The 16,767-nt window shown below is 44.9% G+C and overlaps 1 protein-coding gene across 1 annotated transcript in view; it reads right to left on the reverse strand.

Annotated features, from left to right (window-relative positions):
• Positions 1–16,767, reverse strand: part of RETREG3 (reticulophagy regulator family member 3) — a 497,032-nt gene that overhangs the window by 391,446 nt on the left and 88,819 nt on the right. The gene's annotated exons all lie outside the window — the stretch shown is intronic.

Genomic DNA, 16,767 nt, shown 5'->3' on the forward strand with positions numbered 1-16,767 from the left:
GCATTGATTCCTGGGAGCGATGACATTTAGCTCCCAGGAATCAATGCGACGTCGCCCAGAAGTGACGAGTGGGGCCGGTGACGTCGCATTGATTCCTGGGAGCTAAACGTCATCGCTCCCAGGAATCAATGCGACGGCACCGGCCCCGCTCGTCACTTCCGGGCGACGCCGCATTCCCCTGCTAAACAGCTTCTGGGCATGCCCAGAAGCTGTTTAGGAATGCGGCGCCGCACCGGAAGTGACGAGAGGGGCCGGTGCAGGCGCATTCTGGGACAAGAAGACGCGGAAGAAGACAAAGAGGACCGTGCCGGCTTCAGCTGCCCACAAGAGAGATGGAAACGCTGTGGAAGAAATTTTATAAGTAAGTATTTCTTCTAAAAGGTAAGTGCGAACCGGGACAGATCAGAGGCTAGCCATTGTGGAATGTGCTAGCCCTGACTGTCCCGGGGGTATGTTTGTTAAAAAATGACTTCTGTGCCCGGAACTCCGCTTTAAGCTTATTATTTACAGCTGACAGCCTCTGCAGGGCTCTATGCCAATCCCTTTATCGATGTGATATAGGGGTTCTGCAGCAGGCTGACTCCACCTACAGCTGGAGACAGGAAGCTGCTGCGGGACAGTGAAGCCTACTAGAGGTTTTGTGTTAACTAGTTCACAGGTAGCTGCTACTGAAAGGCAACCACTGTTGACATCAGTATGCAGCAAAGGGTGAGCCAAACTCTGGGAACGTTTACTGCTGGAGTGTTATTGCATACTGAGCATATGCAAATAGCATTGTGACACGGTTTTTATCCACTGGTGCCTGATGTTCACTGCCCACACACAAGAGGCTGGGGGACCGCAGGTTGGACGACACCAGTGTTTTAGACACTAGAATCATTAAACATAAATATAAATATATATATATATATATATATATATATATATATATATATATATATATATATATATATATATATATATATATATATATATAGTTTTTTTTTTTTTTTTCTATTTCTTAGTTTTGATTTGGTACAATTCTCTTATGGTGAAAACTACATTTTTATAAAAGCGAAAACTACATTTTTATAAAAGCGGTTCTAAAGCCTTAAAGGTTTCTCTGCATTAAGGGAAGGAAAAAAAAAATAGATTGTCAGAATTCAACCTCTTATTCTTACCTGAGCTTGATCTCTGCTGTGCACGAGAGCAGTGGCCCTCCTTTCCTCCTCACAGGCTAGACTGAACAGCGAGAGCCATCGGCTCCTGTGGCTGTCAATCAAATCATATAATGAAAGATTAGGGACAAAGCTCCGCTGTCTGCGTCAATGGACACAGGCAGCAGGGATCGGGAGAGAGTCTGCAAAAATAGCCTCCCTAGCAAGCAGATTGCAATGGGGTAAGCAGGGCACCCCAGAAGAGAAGCTTATAAAAAAACAAAATTATTACCTGTTAAACTTGATTTCCAGGAATCTCCCAGGACAGCTAAAAGGGAGCGGTGCCTCCCACCTAGCACAGGTAACATAATCATACCAGTAGAAAAACCAGGTGCGAGCCTGGGGTTCTTTATTTAGTAGTAAAAAATAACTGAAGGCTAAGATAAACACATACTTCCTTAGGCTCCTTTCAGACGGCCGCTCCGCTGCTTAAGTCCGCTGCAGGACTTTTTTTTTTTTTTCTCCACGGAGCGGACGACATTTCTGTCATCCGCTCCGTGTGCCCGCATATCATCCTATCCGTTTGCGGATGATATGCGGACATAATGTAAGTATATGGCATTGCGGATGTCAGCGGATGACACCGCTGACATCCGATTTTCCTTCCTTTCCGTTTTTTACACGGAAGGAAAAATGGGGTTCTGTTCCATTCGTAAAAACGGAACAGAACTGACAGGAGGAAAATCGGGTGTCAGCGGATGGTATTCCGCTGACACCCGCAGTGCCATTCACTTACATTATGTCCGCAAATCATCCGCAAACGGATGGGATGATTTGCGGACACACGGAGCGGCCGTGTGAAAGGACCCTAACAAACATTAACCAAAAAAAAACAAATACACACCAGCGTGGGAAGCAGTGCCATCAAGGAAGAATCCTGGAAATCAAGTTAACAGGAAATAACCAGGTTTCCCCGCAGTCATCTTCCAGGGTGGCTTAATGAGAGCAACTGTTGGGGAAATTCCATATTACATATTTCCTTATTAATAAAGTGGCTCACTAATGCATTCTAGGCCTCCAAATCCTAGTCAAGGAGTCATATAAAAAGGACATAAGCATAGCTTTACCAGATATCAAAGGAATTTTTTTTTGTTAACTGGTCAAGTCCTTGAGGGGTCATATTGCAAAGGGAGTTGGCTTGGGGGTGTTATATTACTTAAGTCAAAATACCACTGCCCAAGCTGCTAAGAGTGAGTCCCATCTCCAGAGCAGCATCATGCAACATGCTTGGCGTCTGGTTTGATTACCTGTCCACGCCTTAAAAGGGGGACTCCGTGGAAACAAGCAACTTTAGTTAAGTAGTCTTGTTATATTGTCTTTATCTGTATCCGTTATAAAGGTTATACTTAAGCATTTGTGTGGTCTCTTTGCACATATTAAAACACAACCCAAAAAAAAACATGATAAAACACATGGTACCAGAAGTAGGGTGTTTGATTTGTGGAAACAAGAGATACAAAATGATACAGAATTGTGCTAGACTGTTTGTGCTGGGTTTAATGTTGTGTTCTTGTATTGGAATTCATAGCACATTTAGAAAGCGTAAGCAATTATTCAGATACTGGGGGCGGAGCGACCGCGGACGTGCATGGCCGCATGAGATCGGAGCTCCGGCACAGGACCAGGGAATCTACATCTACATAGCCGAGTCCCTCTCACCACTCGCACCCCCCGATCGGCAGTGACCCCAGGCACATAGCGGAGATGTCTAGGAGACAGCAGGACCCGCAACAGCTGCGCAAACTGACCCTGTACTTTCCGCTAGCAGCGGGCCACTCGATCCAACATGGCGCCCGGACCTCTCTTAACAGGGACGCAGCCAGCGCCCTGGCAGCAGCAACTCTCCTGCGAGATGCACAGCTCTCGGCGGACAATGATCCGGACCCAGCCTCAGGTCAGTCGACTCCCTCCACTCACAGCCCTGCTAAAAGTAAGCAGAGGCGATCTTCACTATCTGAACTGTCTAGCCCTATATATGGCGGGAACATGGCGGGGGAAACACCAGATATGGAAACCTCTATCCCGGACCCTATTGCAGCTTTCCCAACTACAGGACAGCCCATATCTGATACAGCCCTTAAAGACATTGTGATGCTGCTGCGTTCCTCTTTGCAAGCCGATTTGTACTCTGGCTTGAAGGACTGTAAAAGGAGTGTACAAGTTGTGGAATCCAGGGTTGAACACATGGAGAACCAAATGACAGATTTTGCAACCTCATTTAATACCATGGTGGACGCTCACACGTCTCAGGCAGATGACATATCATGGATTAAGTCTAAACTAGCGGATCTGGAGGACAGATCAAGAAGGAGTAATCTCAAAATTAGCGGCATCCCTGAAATGGTTTCCTCTAACCAACTCCCGCACTTTGCAAGAGATCTTTTTTTAGCTGCGGTTCCTGGTTTTTCTCCCACAGATGTGACAATCAACCGTATACACCGCATTCCCAAGCCATCACATCTCCCTGCGGAAGTGCCAAGAGATGTGCTGCTTAAAATGCACTACTACCAGGCTAAAGAAGGTATACTCCTAGCCTTTAAACAAAAAGATCAATTGCCTGAGCAAGCAAGAAATCTACAAGTATTTCCTGACTTCTCCCGATACACGATGCAACGCCGCAACAATCTGCTAACCATCACCAAGGCCCTGCGCAACCATGACATTCCTTATAAATGGAAGTATCCGGCGAGTCTGATAATTACCAAAGAAGGATCTACCAAGACAATACATTCACTGGAAGCTGGATTGGAACTTCTCCACACCTGGAATATCATTCCCCCCCAACCCCACGCCACCCCAGAAGACAAACTCGTCCCTTGGATGTTCCAAGTCCACTCACAAACATCGCAATAAGTTTTAACGGCACTCATCAGACTCTATCCTGCTCTATGGACTTCGCTGGTCCAGTGCCCTGGTACAAACCACCGTACCTTACCCTGCTAAATGTTGCAGGCTTGCCTGCCCGAATCCCTTCTGAGGAATTCCCTTTTTTATGCCTGGCAACGGGCTTCTCTGTTACTCCCATTGGAGTTAGTTGATATCGTCCAACAGCATTCAACTTTCTGCTTTGATGACTACTTCAGCAACACCCGAAAACCTTGCTATCTTGATCCAATGTCTATTGTCAACTCTGAACTTTTTCACATCCTCCTTACTATTTGCCGCCCCGAAAGATCGTCAAGATTCACCATGGTGCGCCATAGACCCACCGATCCAGTCTCCGAGCTCAAGAGGTATAGAACACCTTGCCCATCTCTTCTGTTGTCTTCCCCCATGGGTCTGAAAATACTATCTATTAACTCCAATGGTCTTAACCACCCTGCCAAACGGAGGACCCTATGGAAAGACGCCATCTTGCAAAAAGTGGACATTTTAGTAGTACAGGAAACACACTTCCAGGTGGACGCAGCCCCCTACTGTCAGCATAAGAACTTTCCTCACACCTTCTTCGCCTCGGCTCCTGTAAAGAAAAACGGCATTCTGGTCGCCATCAGAGACTCAGTGGTGTTCACCCTTAAATCGTCTCACCTCGATCCGGAGGGTAGATATGTCATATTGATATGTGTAATTGACAATGTACCTTTAACGTTGGTAGCAGTATATGCTCCCAATGTTAAACAAATGTGCTTCCTGCGAAAGGTCCTTAAAAAGGCTTGGGCGCTGAGAGAAGGTCGCCTCATCATGTGCGGTGACTTTAACTTACCCCCCGACCCTTGGATTGATACATCCTCTAGGTGCGGCAGGCGCTCGCCTGCAATGGGGAACCTGCTGCATCGAGAGGACCTCTACGACGACTGGCGTTGTTTTCATGCGGAAGAGAGGGATTTTACCTTCTTCTCGACCCGACAAAAATCATATTCACGAATCAACCTTTTTATTATTGATTCTTGGCTATTGCATCGCACTTCTGAGGTTAAGATACATGACATCACATGGTCGGATCACGCAGCTATCTCCATCGTACTCCATCTGGAGAAGCCGGGTCCTGGCTTCTCCACCTGGAGATGTGACAATAGGCTGATCCAACTCCAGCAACATTTTACTACACTTCAAAACCACCTTAAAATCGTTCTTCCAGCTCAATGACGACCCGACTGTTTCTCCACAGACACTATGGAACACACATAAAGCTGTTATGAGAGGCATATTGACCCAGCTAAAGTCCAGGGAATGAAAATTACACAAAACGGCTGTGGACTCCTTGTTGGCGGATATCCATAAATTGGAGATCGCCAACAAGGCCTCCACCACGGACGCACAATCGACTGCTTTAACCAAGCTCAGACATGAATTGCGTTTACTCCTGATTCGAGATCATGATAAGGCTATGTGATCTCTCAAACTACTATTTTATTCGCAACACAACAAGGCTGGGAAATTCCTCGCCAACCGCTTGAGAGCCCGTAGGACGAAAAGCAAAATACCCCACATCTTCCACCCTTTCACCAAACAGAAACTCCTAAAACCCCAAGAAATCGCAGACGCGTTCTCTGATTATTATGGGGCGCTGTACAACTTGAAAGACGATCCTTCCTGCCCTATACCTTCTGACCAGTGTATTAGGACATTTCTTGATGATATCAACCTCCCTACCCTATCAAATGCCCAGCTCCTAGCTTTAAATTCTCCCTTCTCCACTGAGGAAATTACCCATGCTATCGACCACCTACCTAATGACAAATCCCCAGGCCCTGACGGTTTTACTAACGAGTATTTCAAACAATTCCAGGACATACTTTCTCCATATATGCTTAGACTGTACCGGACCATCTCCCAATCGGGCTCCTTTCCACTGGAGATGCTCAAGGCGCATATAGTGGCTCTCCCGAAACCAGGCAAATCGCCGGACGCCCCAGCAAATTTTCACCCAATTTCCCTGCTTAACGCAGACGTGAAAATATATGCCAAAATAATTGCCACCCGCCTTTCCTCTATCTTGCCCACGCTGATAAATCCTGATCAGCTAGGATTCATGACGAATAGACAAGCGGCAGATGCCACACGTCGAGTTATTAATCTAATCCACTACGCAGAGATAACAAAAACTCCCTCCCTTCTCTTATCTATCGACGCTGAAAAAGCCTTCGATAGGGTCTACTGGAAATATATATGCGGTTGGTTTTGGAGAAGTTTGGATTCCAGGGGCTGATTTTATCGGCCATCCTGGCACTATATTCTACTCCCTCAGCTCAGGTGTTTTTATCGGGCATTCTGTCCAAGCCCTTCTCCATAACCAACGGCACCCACCAAGGCTGTCCACTATCCCCGAGCATATTCAATCTGATGATGGAGCCACTAGCTGAACGCATTCGCTCTCACCCCCATATCTCCGGCTTTCGCATAAAAGGTACCCCCCACAAAATTACATTATTCGCTGATGACGTCATCCTCTCCATTACTAACCCCATAGTGTCCATGCCATTTCTACACCGACTTTTGGAGTCCTTCTCAGCTATTTCGTAATATAAAGTGAATTTTACTAAATCACTTATCCTCAAATTGGGAATACAAAAACATACCAGACAACACTTAGAATCACAATTTCCGTATATATGGACTAACCACGAAATCTCGTACTTGGGGCTAAAATTGACACCATCGGTTTCCTCTATGGTAGAGGCCAACTATAAACCACTGATTGCTGACATACAGTCGGATCTTACAAAAAAATCGTATCAAGAACTCTCCTGGCTGGGCAGACTTGCTGCCTTCAAAATGATGGCCCTCCCCAAAATATTGTATATTTTTCGAACTCTCCCATTGCCTCTCCCACCCGCACTGATTAATTCTCTTAACCGTGTCCTTAAACAATATGTATGGCAAGGGAAACATCCTAGGTGTTCATGGGCTCACCTTATCAGACATAAGAAAGTAGGGGGAATTGGTATGATACATCTAAAGGACTACTTTCTAGCGTCCCAACTCACCCAGCTACGCACATGGTTCCCAGAACACTCTGGCATTCACTGGTCACACATTGAAGCCGCACATGGTAAGGTTGATCATTTATACGTACTACTCCTAGCAGACATGTGGAAGCCCCAAAACATGACAGACCTACTGATCACAACCAAGACGTCCATTTTGGCTTGGAGAGAATTACAAAAGCATACTAATGTGGAAGAAGCCCAATATAAAAAACAGAGATTACCCATCAACCTCCTAGATGTACTGATTCCGTGTCTCTCCACCCAGAGATAGAGAGATAGGGGCATACTCTGGATTGACAACCTCTTTCTTTTAGACAGATTGAAACCTTTCACAACGCTCACACGTGAATATGACATCCCGAACTCAGAACTTTATACATATACCCGGATCACCACGTTTCTGACTAAACATCCTCCTCCCAAGATCACTTTCCCACTTCCGACAATTAGATTCCTAACTAACCTCTCTGGATCGACAAAAGGCATCACCTTCTTCTACAACATGTTTAATACTAAGACCAAATTTACCAAGACCTGTCCCATGATCAAATGGGAAGGCGACCTCAAACGATCTTTCTCACAATCCCAGTGGTTGTGCGCGTTCCGGCATTCATATGGGGTGTCCAGATGCACCAACCTTTGGGAATTATCCCACAAAATCTTGTCCAGGTGGTACCTAACGCCATACAGGTTGTCCCAATTCTACCCGACACATTCCCCGCTCTGCTGGCGGGAATGTGGACAAGTGGGTAATCTATACCATATTCTTTGGACATGCAAGAACTTAACTAGTTTCTGGAACCAAGTCTTTGGCCTCCTTTCGTCGGTGACACAAACTCCCGTTACACCGAACCCTGCCTTAGCTCTCCTCACTCTAGATATTGATGCGATCGCTCACAAATACAGGTGGGTTACAGCACATATATTGTTGGCCGCTAGGGCTACCATCACTAGGAGGTGGAAAAATACAGAGGCTCCAAACTTATCTGAAGTGGTGGCATTAGTGAATCTGACATATGAATATGAGAAATCACTGGCACTACGCTCCAACTCCATTCCTAAACACAATAAACATTGGGACTCATGGATCAGTTGGAATGACACTTGAAAGTTGAATGTATTTGCCATATCTTATGACTTTTTATGGCATGTTTTATGGTTGCGATGTGAATCACTCTTCTGTTAGATGTTGAACGGTTGAATGCATTTCTTGTACCTGATATTTTAAAACTAATAAAAATTATTTTGGAAAAAAAAAAAAAAAAGAAAATGTTTCAGATACTTAGCTGGCTCATTTCAGATGCATTTAGGTGATCAGATGCAAGCCAATTTTTGTTTTGGTGACCATGACTGGACACCGGCTTGCGATTTTGTATGATAAATTGGGCGAGAGACTTGATATACAAATGAAACTGTTGCATCTTCAGGAAGCCTCAATTTATGATAGTACAACAAATTGGTCTGGGAACTGTAGAGGTTTCAGAGCAATTGTTGGGAAAAAAATGCCAAAGTTTTACCCCACTGGTAAGCTGGCGTCCTTGGGGTTTGCTACTGTTGCCTCCAGGGTTACATAGTTACATAGTAGGTGAGGTTGAATAAAGACAATAGTCCATCCAGTTCAACCTGTGTAGGTGTGTGTGGCCGTAATAATCTTGCATACCCCTGAATGTTCTGATTCTTGAGATGTACGTCTAAGAGTCTTTTGAAAGCCTCCATACTTCCCGCAGAAACCACCTCTTTTGGTAGAGAACCACAATCTTGTAGCTCTAACAGTAAAGAACCCCCCTCATTGCCTGAGGTTAAAACGCTTCTCCTCCAGACGCATTGTATGCCCTTTAGTCCTAATGCAATCCTTCCGACTGAATAGCTTTTTTTCTATGCTGAGATCACCATTGAGATATTTATAAATTGCGATCATGTCCCCTCTCAGGCGTCACTTCTCCAGAGAGAACAAATCAAGCGATTGCAGGCGCTCTTCATAATTAAGGTCCTCCAATCCCCCAATTAGTTTAGTTGCCCTTCTCTGGACCTTCTCCAGCTCCAACACATCCCTCCTGAGGACCGGCGACCAGAACTGGACAGAATACTCCACCAGAGTTTTACAAAGTGGTAGGATTATAGTATTATCTCTGGAATTCTTTATGCATGCTAATATTCTGCCTGCTTTGGCAGCTGCCACTTGACATTGCATGCTATTGCTTAGTCTATCCTCTACCAGGACGCCCAGATCCTTCTCCATTTTTGATTCCCCCAAAGGTTACCCCCCCCTAAAGTGTATTGTGCTTTTATGTTTTTAGTCCCCAAGTGCAAAACCTTACACTTCTCCACATTAAACCTCATTTGCCATGTCGTTGCCCACTCCGTTGTTTTGTCCAGGTCATTCTGTAGGATATCTGCTTCATGCTGTGCAGTTATTGCCCTGCCCAATTTTGGGTTGTCTGCAAAAACGGATATAGAGCTACTGATCCCGTCTTCAATGCTATTTATGAATAAATTGAACAGGATTGGTCCCAGGACTGAGCCTTGAGGGACCCCACTTACCACCTCAGACCAATCTGAGTATGAGCTATTACCACCCTTGGAACACGCCCTTTTAGCCAGTTACGTATCCAAGAGCAGATTGGAAAGAAAAACATTTGATTTGCCCTTGTTCTTGTTGAAGACCCATTTCCTTTGTGCGTTCAGTTTTTCATTTTTGGGCTGGGCTTCTCTTGGCCAACGAAAAAAATTTCTTTGGGTTCTCCTTTTTAGATGGGAAACCTTTAGACTTGTCTGCCGACCTTGCTTAGACTTTGTCCAGCTCCTGGCTGAACAAAAAGATTTCCATAAAAAGGAATATCGCATAGCTTGTTCTTAGAAGCATAGTCACTATCCCAAGTCTTGAGCCAGAGGGCTTTTCTGGCCGAATTGATAGGCCTGTGGTGCGGGCTGATATCTTCGCTGCTTATGCAGCCGCATCCGCGATGTAGGCTACCCCTTTTTCAAATCAGAAGTAAGGAGTCCTGAGTTTCCGCTGTACCTGGGACTTACCAAATGCCCCCTGAGTTGATCCAGCCAGGTGGTCACATTTCTGGCTACACTAGTGTTAGCCATGTTAGGTTGAAATGCTACTGCCCCCGCTTCGTACGTCCTTCTGAGTGTCACATCAATCTTTTTATCTATGGGGTCTTTAACCGCTTGCCGACCTCCCACAGTATATTTACTGCGGCAGTAAGCCCCTCCTGGGCAAAGCGACGTAGTACTACGTCGCTCGCCCAGGAGCCTGCAGGGGGCGAGCGTGCGCTGCCGGAGGCGCGCTCCTGCCCCCGCTCGTTCACAGGCATCCCCGCGCAAGTGACTGGCGGCTCCAATGTCCGCCGGCCACTTGCGATCTCCCGCTGGAGAGGGAGAAAGGCAGGCGGCTGATGTAAACAAAGCTGCCTGTCATTCTTCCTGGTGTAACTGCAGAGATCATACGATCCTGCTATGTAGGATTGTATGTCTCTGTGGTTACATCACAAGCCACACCCCTTTACAGTTAGAATCACGCCCCTAGGGACACACTTAACCCCTTGATCACCAAGTTAACCCCTTCCCTGCCAGTGTCCTTTTTACAGTAACAGTGCATATGTATAAAAGTAGTGTGAAGGCGCCTGGCTTTAAAGAATGCTAAAACATGCTGCCCTTTTAATTGTAAAATAACAATATCTGGATATTAAAAAATGGTAAAAAGGCGCTGGGAACCCTGGATGTTAATGAGTTAAGTGCTAGTCTCTTAATCAATTGTGATAAATATATTGAGATAAATAAAACCTAGCTCTTTTATCTGGTGTGATAAATCTTCGTATAAATCAATACAACAAAGTATTGGGTCAACATGCGGGAAAATACAAGAAACGAGGATGCAGAGGAGGGAGAAAGAAAAAGGAAAAAGGGACGACTATAACAAGGGATATTTAACCTGGCAGGAGTAGAACTTACTACATTCGAACTCAAAGTTCAACAAGAAGGTTTAAAATTTGCACCTGCTAAACCCCTAGACCATTTTGAGACTTATTGATTTAGAGAAATTTTCGCGCAAGCTCAATATAAAGAAATTTTTTGCTGAGCAACAGAAGAAAGGGATAAGGGAAGAAGAGCCAGAGTTTCAACACACTCAATTACAGAACAAATCAGTGTTCAATCCTAAGTCAATTACATATCAATACATTCAAGTATTTAGAAATATTGTTCAGAAAGAAGTTCAATCGTTAAAAATAAAAACCAAATAGAAGTACAAAAGACATTTGGGATGGAATCAGAAGTTTGGAGAAAAGGAAAAATATCATCAGAACAGCAGATAAAGGAGGTGGACCGGTGATATTGAAAAAATAAGACTATATAAAAGAATTGGATCGGATTGTGAATGATCAAGACACATGTAAAATTACCAGGAAATCCAACAAATAAACTAAAAGCTAAAATGCTGAAATGGATCAACAAAAGGGACCCAAAAAGGGCTTCTAAACAAAAAAGAAGGGAAATATTTAAAATATTAAGGCACCACGGATGCCAGTAATATATCAAATCCTAAAGATTCATAAAAATTTGGAGAAGGCACCAGGAAGGCCAATCATTAGTGGCATAAATTCCCTATATGCCAGGATAGGAGAATATATAGATATATTCTTGCAGCCAATAGCTGTGAATGGTAGATCTTTTCTAAAAGATACCAAAGAAACTATAAAATCACTGGAAAATATGACCACTAATGAAAAAACGGTACTAGCATCGACTGACGTAGAGCCCCTCTACACTAATATAAAACAAAAAGACGCAATAGAAGTGTAAAATGGGCCTTTGAAAAATCTACAAACCTGCAGACTTCCCAGAGAATTCCTGCTAGAAGGCTTAAATATGGCCATGACAAATCACCATTTTTGGTACAATGGAGAGTACTATAATTAAATAAAAGGTGTTGCCATGGGAGCCCACTATGCTCCAAGTGTAGCAAACCTATTCCTGGCAAAGTGGGAAGAGGAAATATACAAAAACAAAAACTGCAAGTACTAAAGTATTACCGTCGATGCATCGACAATATTTAGTTATATGGGAAGGGTCTCAGGAATCCTTAAACCATTTTTTTCAGCGGATCAATAGAAACAAGTACCATATAAAATTCACTGGAAACATGGACAAAAATATGATCCAATTCCTAGATCTAGAAATTTTCAAGCACAATAGCACCTTAACCACAAATAACTTTTTTAAAAAAGTGGACACGAATGGCTAGATTTCAAAAAGAAGTTGCCATCATCCGGCATGGATACAAGCAATCCCTAAGGGACAATTCATGCGGATAAGAAGAAACTGCACCAACCAAAATGATTACAACATCCAAACAGACAAGCTGATAGAACGATTTAAAGAAAAAGGATACAAAGAAACAGAGTTAAAAAATATACAAAGTAAAGTAGCCGAATTAGAAAGAACAGAACGATCTGGCTTTTATCACTGGTTTTAATTTACAATATAGAGGTTGAACATTGCATTAAGAAAAGCTGGCATATTCTTTTAAGAGACGACACTTTGAAGGCACTTCTCCCCAAAAAAACAAAACCAAATGTACCGGATCCGCCTTAGAGACCCAAAACGTTTCTAGAAAGAAACTGATTCTACAGATGTAAGAGGTTCAAGGCCTGCAAGATAAGTATAAGAAAAGAACAGAACACATTCTTATCATCCGACCATCGAGAATTTGAGATAAAACAATTTATCACATGTGGCACCAAGTTTGTCACTAACATGTGTACTTGCCCTTGCGGGCTTAAATACATAGGAGGGAGGGGGGCGTGGTCGCCGCGTAGCTGCATGGACGTCTGAGCTTACAGCTCCGCCAGACCAGGGAGGAAATTGGCATCCATCGGTGTCACAACACCCTGTAAAGCTCCTTTTTTCCTGCCAATCGTTTGCAGGGGAGACTCACCTTCCCTCCTGATGGCATAAAAGAAGAAAGATCCCGCCCAGCCACGGTAGCTTCAACATTTCTTTATGGCCCAGGACAAGCAGCGCAGCCAAGATGGCGGTGGCGGATCTCCGGCCTCATCCAGCGGGACCTCTCAGTCTTCGCCCAGCCCTCCGTCTTCCTCGGCACAAAAAGCAGGCCAACCTCGGTATCCTGCAGCTTCCGCTCCACTATCGAGAAGCCCGGTGAAAAGTAAACCTCGACTATTGGAGGATACACACGTGGCGGAGGTAAGCCAAGGAGGTCAATCCTCTATGGACTCCACAAGGGAGCTGTCCCCCAATTTAGAAAATTTCCCCACAAGTGAGCGACTGGTTTCTGAAACTAGGCTCAAAGACATGATGTCCCTGAGGGCCTCCATGCACGCAGATCTCATGGAGTGTGTTAGCTCCTTCAAGGTGGAAGTACAGGCCTTGGGAGGCCGCATGGACAGAGTTGAGAATAAGATGGGGGAGTTTGCCGTTTCCCACAATGAGCTTATTGATTCTCACTATTGCCATGAGGAAGAAATAGAGCAGCTCAAATCCAAAATCGCAGACATGGAAGACCGCTCTAGGCGGAACAATGTCAAGCTCAGGGGGGCTCAGGATTCATCACCTCCCTAAGCCCTCATATCTGCCGGATGATGTTACCCGTGATGTCTTAATGAGGGTTCATTTCTATCACGTTAAGGACAACCTCATGTCTGTATTTAGGAAGATGACCCCAGTCCCAGAACCCTACTCTAGGATTCAATTATTTGCAGATCTGTCGCAACACACGCTGCAGAAAAGGAGGGCTCTTCACCCGCTTACTAAAATCCTGAGAAACCACACTATTATTTACAGATGGGGATTCCGTGTGAAACTTACCATAACATACAACAACAAGGCGCATGTTGTCACATCTCTGCAGGATGGCCTGAACCTTTTACAATCCTGGGTTATCCACCCTGAACAAGATTCTGCCCCTCCGGAACCCTCTGGACGGATCTCCCCAATATCTGAGGAGTGGCACACTGTCTCTCATAGGAAAAAATCATCCAAGGGATCGCCATCTCAAGCTTTAAACCACAGATCCCCTTCCTGAATCTGGCCACCATGACCACCTTTCACCCCCTTAAAAGATGTGCAGTATACCTGCTCACAAGTTCATTCTCTCTTTTTTACACTTGACTTGTAATCACCAAGTTATTCTTTTTTTCTTTATTTTTTTGTTGGTGAGCAGCAGTGTAATGAAGAACCTGATTTCTATGGAACTGCTCCGGATCCTTGCTCTCCTTTTCAACGGGTACGATACTGGGAGTCCTCTTTGCTACCCCTCCAGTGCAGCAGTGGACCAGGTAATGCCATCAGCCTCCTCACATTTTCACCATGACCATAACCATTGCTTCCTTTAATGTTCATGGCCTCAACCACCCTGCCAAGCGGATGTCCATGTGGAGGGAGGCCCTGAAACTTAAAAGTGATCTCCTTTGCACCCAAGAGACCCATCTTCAAACACTCTCAGCCCCCTACTCTCATAAGAATTTTCCGCACATTTTCACAGCCTTCGCCACACAAAAACACAAGGGAGTACTAATCGCAATTAGAGACTCCGTTGCCTTTTCCTTGCTCAAACTTTTGGTGGACCCAAATGGACGCTACCTAATTTTGCAATGCAAACTTAACAATGCCCCGTTTACAGTTCTTAACGCATATGCCCCTAACACCCACCAAATGTGCTTCTGGAGAAAAATGTTCCGCATGTTGGATAAGCACAAACATGGCTCAGTGGTGGTGTGTGGAGATTTCAACTTGATGGCAGACCCAAACTTGGACATCTCCTCTACTCCTAGATGCCCCCCTCCTGCTCTACAGGCCCTTTTCCATGAGGCGGAGCTGTTCGATACCTGGCCGTGCCTACATCCAGGCGAACGGGACTATTCCTTTCATTCCCAATGCCATAATACTTATTCCTGCATTGACATGTTATTGGTCAACAAAAATTTGTTACAAAACATTCAGAGTTTGGATATTTATAACATCACGTGGTCTGACCACGCACCAGTGACTATTACCCTTCAGGAAACCCGCTCTCCGGGCCCCGCATATCTGTGGCGGGCAAACAGCCAGGTCTTAGACTCTCCTCAATTTGCCTCTCAAATTGGGAAGCACCTTGGGGAATACTTTCAGCACAATGCGGGATCGGTCTCTGATTCAACAATAGTTTTGTGTGCTCACAAAGCCTTTATACGAGGTGTTCTCATTAAGATGTGTTAAGAAAACAGTAAAAGATCCGCGCTTAGGATATTTTAGATTACTATTAAAGCTGGCTGCAGCCTCCCTCTAAAACTATAATCCTAGGATTAATAGTACAGTGATAAAAATAGAAAGGAGGGTATGGCGCTGCCTATAGCTTCCTGATTGGTTGGGATAAAAAGTGCTGTGGTGCAAATAAATAGTGTCCAGGTATAAAAAGTGCTATAGTGCAAAAAAACCAGTGAGATAAATAACTACTGACCAGGGTGGTATTAAAAAATAACTAATAATGTAAAATTCAAAAAATCAGTGAATTGATATAAAAAGTGCTGGCGCAAACAAATGACGGTGAGATGGATATCTACTATTTAAAAATAATACTTGAAGTAAATAAGGTGTATATATACAAAAATTAATAATTATGTGACATATCAAAAGGGTGATAGATAGGTGAATCGTGTAAATGTGTGATCGATTAGATCAATAAAAATTGGCAATGATCAATTAAAGGTAACCAGTATATGTGTCATAAACCAATAGGAGGCTAAGAAATACTCAATATTAAAATCTCCAAAATTATAAAATTGTTAAAAATTAAAAAAACAGCAGGGAATCCCCCATACAACCCTGGGGTAGATGCAGGAATAAATATATAAGAAATATATAAAAATTAAGAACTACTTTCAATCAATGTCATGTGATCCAAGAAGCTGTGTGGGCACGGAGCTGAGGTGGAACATTCTTGCGGACCGTGAGCTGAGGTGGAAACAGGAAGTGCACGGAAGCAGTGTGGGAGGAGCAAGCAGCAGCAGCTGCGAGGAGAGCTGTGTGGAGGAGAGCGTGGAAGAGAGCGTGGAGGAGAGCCGGGTGACACGTGCGGGGGAGCCGCACTAGGTCACTAGAAGCCGGCGCGGGTGCAGGGGACCAGGACAGAGAGCGGCGGCTGCGGGACCGGGACGGTAAGCGGCGGCTGCGGGACCGGGACAAAGAGCGGCGGGACCGGGACTGAAAGCTGCGGCAGTGGACGGCGGTGGAGGACGGACACCGCACAGTATTGAGGAGGCGAGTGTTCCCAGAAGCAGGGGAGGAGGAGCAGCGGCGACTGGTGAGCATCTCTGCAGCTGGGTCATTATTCCTTGTGACGGTGCTTGGGATTGTGACTGACTAACAGACCTGTGACTGACTGACCATAGGGATCTGTGACTGACTGACCACTTAGGGATCTGTGACTGACAGACCTGTGACTGACTGACCATAGGGATCTGTGACTGACTGACCACTTAGGGATCTGTGACTGACTGACCTTGCTTGCGACCTTCAGCGACTGAAAGACTGCTCTGCGACTGACAGACTGCTCTGCGACTGACCGACGGTGCTCTGCGACTGACCGACTGGTGAGTATCTTGCGACTGGTGAGTATATTTGCAACTGGTGAGAAT

This window comes from Pelophylax lessonae (assembly GCF_965119305.1).
Source record: "Pelophylax lessonae genome assembly, chromosome: 11".
In the NCBI taxonomy this organism is placed as follows: domain Eukaryota; kingdom Metazoa; phylum Chordata; class Amphibia; order Anura; family Ranidae; genus Pelophylax; species Pelophylax lessonae.